The 11,773-nt window shown below is 39.7% G+C and overlaps 1 pseudogene; it reads right to left on the reverse strand.

The window, feature by feature from the left end:
• Positions 1-255: 255 nt before the first annotated feature.
• LOC129061191 (60S ribosomal protein L7a-like) lies at positions 256-2,803 on the reverse strand (annotated as a pseudogene).
• Positions 2,804-11,773: the final 8,970 nt, after the last annotated feature.

Below are 11,773 nucleotides of genomic sequence, written 5' to 3' on the forward strand. Positions count from 1 at the left end.
TACTGATCTACAAAGGAAAGTCCATGAAGTTATCATTGGATGCCTCAGCAGAAACTCTACAAGTCAGAAGAGAATAGAACCAGATATTCAAAATACTGAAAGAGAGAAAGTACCATCCAATAATAGAATAGAATAGAATAGAACAATATATCTAGCAAAATTATCCTTTAAATATGAAGGAGAAATAAAGACTTCTTCAGACATACAGCGAATTTATCACCAGAAGACCTCCTTTGCAGGAAATATTCAAGGGAGTTACTCTACCTGAAACAAAGAGTGAAAGGTCATAACACTATGAGTAAGATCACCAAGAAAATTTACAATATAAAAAGGGATAATTTATGACAGCAAAATCATAAAGGGGGAGGGGGCAAAGATTTGAACTGGAAAAGAAAGATGGAGATCAAATGCACTAAAAAGGAAACAAAAAAAACCTAATTTATATATGCACCTTTCTTTGTCATAAACCTAATGGTAACCACACACAAAAACCCCTAAACTGAGACTTGTAACTTATCAAAGGAGGAAATAGAGGAAAGAAGCATGTACTACCACCAAACAAAATCAATAGACTGAAACAGAAAGGAAAAGAACCAATGTAGGCACACAGCTACCAGAAAGTAAAGAATAAAATGAGTATAGGAAACCCTCATACATCAATAATTATGAATGGAATATGAATGGACTGAATTCACCAATAAAGAGGCATAGAGTAGTGGATTGGATAAGCGGAACCTAACCAAAAACAAACAAGTAAGGAAAATATAACGAGCAACATTGAAAGAAAAAAGAAACAAACAGAATCAAGAGGGAAGGAGGGAGGGGTGGGTGGGGAAAGGGAAGGGAAGGGTCCAGTCAACGATCATGTATAAGGGACCCATGGACAAAGCCAAAGTGGGGAAAGATTGAGGGAGGGAGAGGGGGAAGGGGGACAGGGGAAAAAGTGCTGGTGGGAAGGTAGAGACAAATGTATTTGAACAAAAAATTAAAAAAAAAAACAAAACACCCAAACATATGCTGCCTTCAAGACATACATCTAAGCTGCAAAGACAAAGGTGAAAGGATGGAAAATAATTCTTTCTTTTTATTGTTTTTCAATTACAGTTGTCCCCATTCCCCCCACCCCGATAACTTTCCCCTGCCCTACCCACCTGCCACCTCCCACATTCAATCCTCTTCCCGCCGTGTCTTTGTCCATGAGTTCTTTATACATGTTCCTTGACTTGACCCTGTCCCTTCTTTCCCCCACTACCCCTCTCCCCCCTCCTTTCTGCTGTCAGTTTGTTCTTTATTGCCATGTTTCTAGTTCTACTTAACTTGTTGGTGTTGTTGATTAGGTTCCATTTATAGGTGAGATCATATGTTATTTGTCTTTCACCACCTGGCTTATTTCACTAAGTATAATACTCTCCAGTTCTACATCCATGCTGTCACGAAGGGTAGGAGTTCTTTCTTTCTGCTATGTAGCATTCCAATGTGTATATGTACAACAGTTTCTTGATCCACTCGTTTACTGATGGGCACTTAGGCTGTTTCCAGCACTTGGCTATTGTAAATAACTGCTAAGAACATTGGAGTGCATAGGTTCTTCTGAAAAGGCATTTTGGGATTCTGAGGGTATAGTCCCAGCAGTGCAATTTCCAGGTCAAAAGGGAGTTTCATCTTTAGTTTTCTGAGGAAATTTCATACCATTGTCCACAGTGACTGCACCAGTCTGCATTCCCACCAACAGTGTACTAGGGTTCCCGTTTCTAGACAACGTCGCCAGCATTTGTTGTTGATTTGTTTATGATGGTCATTCTGACTGGTGTGAAGTGGTATCTCATGGTGGTTTTAATTTGCATTTCTCTGATGGCAAGTGATATGAAAATCCTTTCATATGTCTCTGGGCCCTCTGAATGTCCTCCTTGGAGAAGTGTCTCTTCAGATCTTTTGCCCATTTTTTTTTTTTTCGAAAGAGTGTTTTTATTACTGTTATGTACAGAGATCCCCACAGCGCATGTGCAGCCCAGCTTGATGGCCAGTTCCTTGGCCTTGGCCTTTTCCAGCTTGGTGATGTGAGCTACCGACCTGGGGCCCAGGATGTTGCCTCCCTAGTGGCGGGGGATCTCATCATGTCTGTCATTGTGATTGGTCCGGATGGTTTCCACCAGCATGGCCAAAGTTCCTTTGCCCTCCTAGTTAACCGATGTGAAGGTAACAGTGGTGCAGGTGTTCCTGTGGACAATATGCCCCAGCATGGACTTCCCCTTGATGATGCAGTAGGAAACCCCCATCTTCTGGCACAGGGTGAGCAGGAAGAACACCAGATCAATGGGGTCCATGTCATGTGCCATCACCACCAGCTGGGCCTTCTCATTCTCCACCAGGATGGTGATGGTGTAAACTTCTGCTCGAAGGACAAGGGGCCCCTTGGTGGGGACATCTCCTTTTCTGGCAGCTTTTTTCTTGGCCCAGGCCAACCATCTCTGCTTCTTCTCTTGCTTTGTCTCTGGTCAGTACTTGTGGGCCAGCTTGAGCAGCTGTGTAGCTGTCTGGTGGTCCAAGGCCTGGGTGAACTGGTTAATGGCAGGGGGCACTTTCAGGTGCTTATAGAGAATAGCCCATTGCTGTTGCAGCTGGATGTAGCATGGCCACTTGACAAAGCGGGTGAGGTCCCTCTTGGGCTAGATGTCCTGTCTGATGCCAAAGTTCTCGGACCTCTTCCCAAACAGGGGATTCACCACTTCCTTAGCCTCCTGCTTCTTCATGAAGGTGGGGGCCGGACCACCTTCTGCCCCTTGGCCTTATTTCCCTTCAGCATCTTGGACAGCGAGTGGAGAACATTTTCCCATTTTTAAATTGGATTGTTTGTCTTCCTGGTGTGAGTTGTGTGAGTTCTTTATATATTTTGGAGATCAAAGCCTTCTCTGAGGTATAATTGGTGAATATATTTTCCCATAAGGTTGGTTCCCTTTTCATTTTGCTGATGATTTCTTAGCTGTGCAGAAGCTTTTTAATTTGACGTAGTCCCATTTGTTCTTTTCTTTATGTCCTTTGCTCTAGGGGATATATAGGTGAAAATGTTGCTAAGTGGAATATATAGTTTCCTGCATATGTTCTCCTCTAGGACTTTTATGGTTCACTGACACAATATCCTTGTCAACATATTTTTTTTAAATTTTTAAGTCATTCTATTACAGTTGTCTCAATTTTTCCCCCGTTGCCTTCCTCCACCCATCCCACCTCCATCCCCAACTCCCACAGTCAATTCCCACTCTGTTGTCCATTTACATGGGTCATTCATACATGTTCTTTATCTAGTCCCTTTCTCTTCTTTCCACCATTGTCCTCTTTCCCCCTCCCCTCTGATCACTTTCAGTCTGCTCCATGTTTCCATGCCTGTGGTTTATTTTGTCCATTAGTTTATTTTTCTGAACACATTCCTCTTATAGGTGACATCATATGGTATTTGTCTTTCACCAACTGGCTTATTTCACTTAGCATAATTTTCTCCAGTTCCATCCATGTTGTCACAAAGGGTAGGAGTTCTATCTTTCTTTCTTCCTTCCTTTCTTTTTTTCTTCTAAATGTAGATTGCTTTTCATTATTTTTTTAAATTTCAAAGTCAATTATAAAGTATTAAAAAATTTCAAACCATTATAAAGTTTCATCTATTAAAACATGACACCAGCACAGAAATAATCAAGTAGATCAATGAAATATAATAAGCATTCTAGAAGGAAATGTATATATCTGTCTAACAAGGTAATATATGATTAAATTGATATTTCAAATCAATGGGGAAAATAAGGTTTATTCAACAAATAAAGTGCACGTGCCACTATTACTTGAAATAAAACAAATATATAGCCCTATTTCACACATTACACAAGAAATATTCAGGTGAGTTAAAAATCAATATGTAGAATCTAAGGAGTTTTAAGAGAAAATACAAAATAATATTTTTCTTACCCTAAAGTAAAATATTCCAACCCAGGAGGTATAAAGTAAAATATTGATAATATGACTATATTAAACATTTAAGACTATATAATAATATACATATAAAAAAGTTTAAGGACAACTAATAGAATGGGAAAATATTTGCCACACATCTAAAAAAGGGTTAATAGTTTTTTTGTTTGTTTTTTAGGGAAAAAATTCTACAAAACTTTAATCAATAAATGGATAAAGAATACCAAAATGTCATAAAGCTTTTTTGGAGTAACAGAAATAGGCAATAAATATACAAAAGCAGGTTTAGTTTCAACAAATAATAAAGGAACAATTAATATAAAACATCACTGTCACAATCAGATTAATACGTATTAAAAATATTGGTAATATCAAGTATTGGCAACTGTGAACAGAACTGGGTATTCATAGACTCTTTTTCTTCATCTTAGAGCAGTCGCTTTAACATATTTTGCAATTTTTTTTTGGTGGAGATGTGTTCTTTTAGACTTCTTTTGTCTGGGAAACTCCTTATTTTGCCTTCCATTTTAATTGAGAGCATTGTTGGGTAGAGCAGTCTTGATTGCATGCCTTTACTTTTCATTACTCGGAATATTTCTTGCCACTCACTTATGGCTTGCAGTATTTCCATTGAGAAGTCAGCTACTAGCTGCATCAGGGCTCCCTATATGTCACTACCTGTGTCTCCCTTGCTGCCTTTAGAATTCTATCTTTGTCTTTGATATTTATCATTTTAATAATGATGTGTCTTGGAGTGGGCCTCATAGGGTTCCTCTTGAATGGGACGCTCTGTGTTTCCTGGTCTTGGGTGACTTTTCCTTTCCTCCAGTGAGGGAAATTTTCCATCATTACTTTTTCAAACAGGTTCTCTTTCCCTTCCTCATCCTCTTCTCCTTTTGGTCTCCCTATTATATGGATATTATTATGATTCAGGTTGTCCTGCATTTCCCTAAATGCCTTTTCATTCTTTTTGAGTCTTTTTTCATTTTCTTGCTTTTTGTGGGAGCTCTTTTTTTCTACCTTATCTTCCAGCTCAATGATTCATTCCTTGGCTTCATCTAGCCTGCTTTTGATTCCTTCTACTGTGTTGTTCAGTTCAGAAATTGTACTCTTCATTTCCTCTTGTCTCTTATTGATAGTTTCTATGTCCTTTTTCATGCTGATATAGTTTGCAGTAAGTTCCTTGTAGTTTCCTTTTCGATTTTTGAAATTCTCTATGAGCTCACTTAGCTTCCTTAGAACTGTTATTTGGAACTCAATATCTGATAGTTTATTTGCCTCTATTTCCTTTAGTTCTCTTTCTGGGGATTCTTCCTTTCCCTTTGAGTGGGGGGTATTTTTTTGTCTTCCCATTATTTGTGAGACTTTTCTTTTTCGCTTCTGCTACTTAAATTGATCTGCCTTGATTTCCTGACTTCGTGATGTGACCCTCTATGGTAGTAGACTGCTGTTTTTTTCTATCAGGATGTGCCTCTGATGATGTTGGATGTTGACACTGTCTGACCTTAGGCAGTCTGTTCGAGACTTCCAGGTATCTACTGTCTGTGGCCTTCTCCTTCAACTATTAATCTAGTCACTCTGCACTCAGCAGGCCGGCTTAGACAGCTCAGGGCAGGGGTGAAGTCCCTACTCTGGGCAGGATTATTGGGTCCTGTCACGTTGCTGCCACTCAAGGGAGTGGTCTCTGCCTGAGCAAGTTGGCTGTTGCCATATTAGGGAGGAGTTAGCACTGGGATCCTGCTGGCTACTTTCTCCATTCTCTCCCCAAAACCTCTATCCCCAGTCTCTCCTCAAGTTTCTCCAGACCACTCTGCACCCCCTTTAGCAAGGGATCTGCTATCTGTGGCTGCCACTTTGCACTCAGCTGGTGGCTTAGACAGCACAGGGTGGAGTGGAATCCCAATGGTAGCTGGGGCTATTGGGTCCTGTGACACTGCTGCCATTCAGGCAGAGTGGTCTCTGCCTGAGCAAGATGGCTGCTGCTGCATGAGGGATGAGTCAACATCGAGATCCCCCACATACTCTCTCTGTTCTCTCCCCAATTCTCCTTCCCCAGTCTCTCCTCAGGTGTTTCTAGCCCACCCTGCCCCTGCATTTGCCAGAGACCATGGTAAGTGGCTGGAAATAAAAATTTATGCATTGGCCCTTTAAATGGCTCTTTGTGTCTCCAGCGACCTGTCTCTGGCAGAGAGCAACTCTGCCACTCTTCATATCTGGATGTTTTCTGTGTACTTTTTGGGCTCTGGTGTTGTAGGCTGGAGATACGCACTTTTGGTTTAGATCCCACTCTTCTCAGGGGGACCCAGCTGGCCCTTTCCATATCCTTCTGGTGCTGCTTCCCATGGGCACCCCTCCCACCTTCTTGAGTCTCTAATGTACTCCTTACCAGTTAGATTGCGCTAAAGCTGATTCTTCTCTCTCTGAGGTTATAAGGCTCCTCTCTCGCTATTGTTCAGTTTTTGTTCCAGGTGATTTCTCCACAATTTAGTTGTAATTCCAGATTGGTCCTGGGAGGATGTCACTGACTTCCACTCACTCCTCCACCATCTTGATTTTCCTCCTTGTTGATATTTTGTTTGGAAGACCAATCCATTGATGACAGTAGAGTGTTAGAATCCCCTACTATAAGTGTGTTGCTGTCTATGTCTTTCTTGAAGTGCTCCAAGATTTCCTTATACATTTGGGTGTTCCTATGTTGGGTGCATATATGCTTACAATGTTTATGTCTTCTTGAAGGATTCTTCTCTTGAGTATTATGAAGTGTCATTCTGTGTGTCTTTTATGGCCTTTGTTTTGAAGTCTATTTTGTCTGATATAAATATTGCTACTCTGCCTTTTTTCCCTGTCCATTGGCTTGCAATATTTTTTCCAATCTTTCACTTTCAATCGGTGTCAGTCTGTTGCTCTTATGTGGGTCATTTGTAGGCAGTGTATATGCAGGTCGTGTTTTCTTATCCGTTCAGATACTCTGTGTCTTTTGATTGGAACATTTTATCTATTTACATTTAAGGATATTATTGATAGGTAATTATTCATTGTCAATTTTTCCCCTTTGTACCCATGTTCTCTTCTCTCTCACTCTCTCTCTCTCTCTTCATCTTTATAAAGCAGTCCCTTTAGCACGTCTAGTAATGCTGGTTTAGTGGACATGGGTACTTTTAGCCTTCTTTCATCTGGGAAAATGCTTATTTTTCCTTCCATTTTAAATGAGAGCCTTGTTGGATAGAGTAGTCTTGGTTGCAGGGCTTTGCTTTTCATTACTTGGAATATTTCTTGCCATTCCCTTCTGGCTTGTAGTGTTTCTGTGGAGAAATCTGTGGATAGCCTTATTAGAGTTCCCTTCTATGTTACTTTTTATTTCTCCCTTACTGCCTTCAAGATTCTCTATTTGTCTTTGAATTTTGCCATTTTAATTATGATGTGCCTTGGAGTGTACCTCTTTGGGTTCATATTGATGGGGACCTGCTGTGCTTCATGAGGTTGTATGATTTTTTCTTTCCTCAAATTAAGGAATTTTTCTATCATTAATTTTTCTTTCTTTTTTTATTCACAATAAATTTATTTTAATTTATTTTTTCAAATACATTTGTCTCTACCTCCCCCCCACCACTTTCCCTTGCCCCTACCCCTCTTCCCTCCCTCAGCTCTTCCCCATTGGTTTTGTCCATGAATCCTTGCTATATGTTCCTTGACTTTCCCCTTCTCTTCCTTTTCCCTGCCCCCCTCCCGGCTTCCCTCTTGTCTCTGTTGATTTCTTTTCCTTTCAGTGTTGCTGACCTTATTTTACTTGCATCTTTGTATTCTTGGTTAGGTTCTGCTTATACGTGATATCATATGGTATTTGACTTTCGCCCCCGGCCTTATTTCGCTTAGCATAATGCTCTCCAGTTCCATCCATGCTGTCGTGAAGTTTAGTAGTTCTTCTTTTCTTTCTGCTGCGTAGTATTCCATTGTGTATATGTACCATTACTTTTTGATCCAATCATCTACTGATGGGCATTTAGGTTGCTTCCAACACTTGGCTATTGTCAACTGTGCTGCTATGAACATTGGGGTGCATAGGTTCTTTTGTATTGGTGTTTTGGTGTTCTTAGGGTATAGTCCCAGCAGGGGAATCACTGGATCAAAAGGCAGTTCCATTTTCAGCTTTTTGAGGAAATTCCACACTGCTTTCCACAGTGGCTGCACCAGTCTGCATTCCCACCAACAGTGGACTAGGGTTCCCTTTTCTCCACAGCCTCTCCAGCACCTGTTGTTTGTGGATCTGTTTATGATGGCCATTCTGACCGGTGTGAGGTGGTACTTCATGGTGGTTTTGATCTGCATTTCTCTGATGGCTAGTGACACTGAGGGTCCTTTCAAATGCCTCTGGGCCCTCTGTATCTCCTCCTTGGAAAAGCATCTGCCCAGGTCCTTTGCCCATTTTTTGATTGGATCATTTGTCATCTAGGAGTGGAGTCGAGTGAGTTCTTTATATATCTTGGAGATCAAACCTCTATCTGATGTATCCTTGGCGAATATATTTTCCCATATGATTGTCTCCCTTTTCAATTTGCTGATGTTTTCTTTAGCCGTGCAGAAGCTTCTTATTTTTATGAGGTCCCACTTGTTTATTCTTTCCTTTTGGTCCCTTGCTTTAGGAGACATATCAGTGAAAAAATTGCTGCGTGGGATATCTGAGAGTTTCCTGCCAATGTTCTCCTGTAGGACTTTGATGGTGTTGCGACGTATATTCAAGTCTTTTATCCATCTTGAGTTTATTTTTGTGTATGGTGTCAGCTGATGATCCAATTTCAATTTTTTGCATGTAGCCATCCAGCTCTCCCAACACCATTTGTTGAAGAGACTATTATTGCTCCATTTTATGCTTCTGCCCCCTTTGTCAAATATTACATGCCCATAGAGACCTGGCCTTATTTCTGGGTATTCTGTTTTGTTCCATTGGTCTATGGGTCTGTTCTAGTGCCAGTACCAGATTGTTTTGAGTATAGTGGCTTTGTAGTACAGGTTGATGTCCGGTATTGTGATCCCTCCTACTTTGTGTTTCTTTCTCAAAATTGCTGTGGCTATTTGGGGTCATTTATGGTTCCATATAAATTTTTGAAATGTCTGTTCTATTTCTGTGAAATACGTCATTGGTATCTTAATAGGGATTGCGTTGAATCTATAAATTGCTTTAGGTAGTATGGACATTTTGATGATACTAATTCTTCCAATCCATGAGCACAGTACATGCTTCCATTTATTTGTGTCTTCCTTAATTTCTTTTTTCAATGTTGTATAGTTTTCTGCGTACACGTCTTTTACGTCTTTGGATAAATTTATGCCTAGGTACTTTATTTTTCTTCTTGCTATATCGAATGGTTTTTTTTTTTTCTGATTTCTTTTTCTTCTATTGCATTGCTGGTGTACAAAAATGCCTTTGATTTCTGAATGTTGACGTTGTATCCTGCTGTTTTGCCAAATTCACTTATTAGGTTGAGGAGTTTTTTTGGTAGAGTCTACAGGGTTCTCTATGTACACTATCATGTCATCTGCAAACAATGATAGTTTTACTTCCTCCTTTCCTATTTGGAAGCCATTTATTTCTTTCTCTTGTCTGACCGCTGTGGCTAGGACTTCCAATATGATGTTGAAAAGAAGCGGTGAGAGCAGACATCCTTGTCGTGCTCCTAATCTTAGTAGGAAAGCTTTCAGTTTTTGCCCGTTGAGTATGATATTGGTTGTAGGTTGTTCATATATGGCCTTTATTATGTTGAGGAATACCCCATTTATTCCCATTTTGCTGAGTGTTTGATAATAAATGGGTGCTGTACCTTATCGAATGCTTTTTCTGCATCTATTAGATGACCATGCAGTTTTTGTCTTTTCTTTTATTTATGTGATGTATCACGTTTACTGATTGCGTATATTGAACCATCCCTGCATCCCTGGGATGAATCCCACTTGATCGTGGTGGATAATCTTTTTAGTGTATTGCTGGATGTGATTTACCAATATTTTTTTGAGGATTTTAGCATCTATGTTCATCAGCGAAATTGGCCTGTAGTTTTCTTTCTTTGTAGGGTCTTTATCTGGTTTTGCGATGAGGGTGATGCTGGCCTCCTAGAAAGAGTCTGGGAGTCTTCCCTCCTCTTGGATTTTTTGGAATAGTCTGAGAAGGACTGGGGTTAGCTCTTCCTTAAATATTTTGTAAAATTCTCCTGTGATACCATCTGGCCCTGGGCTTTTGTGTGCCGGGAGTTTTTTGATGACTGCTTCAATTTCCCCAGCTTTTATCGGTCTGTTCAAGCTTTCTGTTTCTTCCTCCTTCAGTGTTGGAAGATTATACTTTTCTAAAAATTTGTCCATTTCATCAAGATTTTGAAATTTCTTGGCATATAATTGTTCATAGTACTTTCTGACAATTCTTTGTATTTCTGTGGTATCAGTTGTTATTTCTCCTCTTTCATTTCTGATATTATTAATTTGGGTCCTCTCCCTTTTTCTCTTGATGAGTCTGTTTAAAGGATTGTTAATTTTATTTCTCTTTTCAAAGAACCAGCTTCTGGATTGCTTGATCCTCTGAATTGTTCTTTTTGTCTCTATGTCATTCAGTTCGGCTCTAATCTTGACTATTTCCATCCTTCTACTTGCTCTGGGATTTATTTGTTGTTGTTTCTCCAGTTCTTGAAGTTGTAGTGTTAGGTCTTTTATTTGCAATGTTTCTATCTTTTTTTAGGTAAGCCTGTATTGCTATGAACTTCCCTCTCAGGACCGCCTTTGCTGTGTTCCATACGTTTTGGACTATTGTCTGTTCATTTTCATTTGTTTCCAGAAATTTTTTGATTTCTTTTCTTATCTCATTATTGACCCATTCATTGATTAATAGTCTACTGTTCAGTCTATATGAGTTTGCAAGTTTTTGAAGTTTCTCTTTGAGGTTGAATTCCAGGTTCAATCCCTTGTTGTCTGTGTAAAAGTTTGGTATTATTTCAATTTTCCTGAATTTACTAAGGATTCCTGTGTGTCCTATCATGTGGTCTATCTCTGAAAAAGTGCCATTAGCATTTGAAAAGAATGTGTATTTTTCTTCTTTGGGATGTAAGGTTCTATATATATCAGTTAAGTCTCTTTGATTCAGTGTGTCATTCAGTACCACCATATGTTTATTAATGTTTTGTTTAGAAGATCTGTCCATTTTTGACAGTGGGGTGTTGAAATGCCCTACTATCAGCGTGTTGCTGTCTATATCTTTTTTGAAGTCCTCCAACAATTTCCTTATAGACTTGGGTGTCCCTATATTGGGAGCATATAAGTTTACAATGTTGATGTCTTCTTGATCGATTCTTCCATTAAGTATGATAAAGTGCCCCTCTGGGTCTCTCTTTATGGCCTTTGTTTTGAAATCTACTTTGTCTGATACAAGGATGGCAACCCCGGCCTTTTTCTCATGCCCATTTGCTTGGAATATTTTTTTCCATCCCTTTACTTTCAATCTGTGTAGGTCTCTTGCTCTGAGGAGGGTCTCTTGTAAGCAGTATATGTGTGGGCCATGTTTTCTTATCCATTCAACTACCCTTTGTCTTTTAATTAGGGCATTTAGTCCATTTACTTTGAGAGATATTACTGACAGAAACTTACTCATCTTTTCTCTTTGTACCTGTGTTCCTCTCTCTCTCATTCTTTTCCTTCATTGCTTAAACCAGTCCCCTTAGCATATCTTGGAGGGCTGGTTTGGTAGAGATATATTCTTTTAGTCTTCTCTTGTCTGGGAAACTCCATATTTCCCCTTCTATTTTAATGGAGAGCCTAGCTGGTTAGAGCAGCCTTGGCT

This window comes from Pteronotus mesoamericanus, unplaced genomic scaffold, assembly GCF_021234165.1.
Source record: "Pteronotus mesoamericanus isolate MK-2021 breed Mesoamerican mustached bat unplaced genomic scaffold, CSHL_Meso_final scaffold_550, whole genome shotgun sequence".
Lineage (NCBI taxonomy): Eukaryota > Metazoa > Chordata > Mammalia > Chiroptera > Mormoopidae > Pteronotus > Pteronotus mesoamericanus.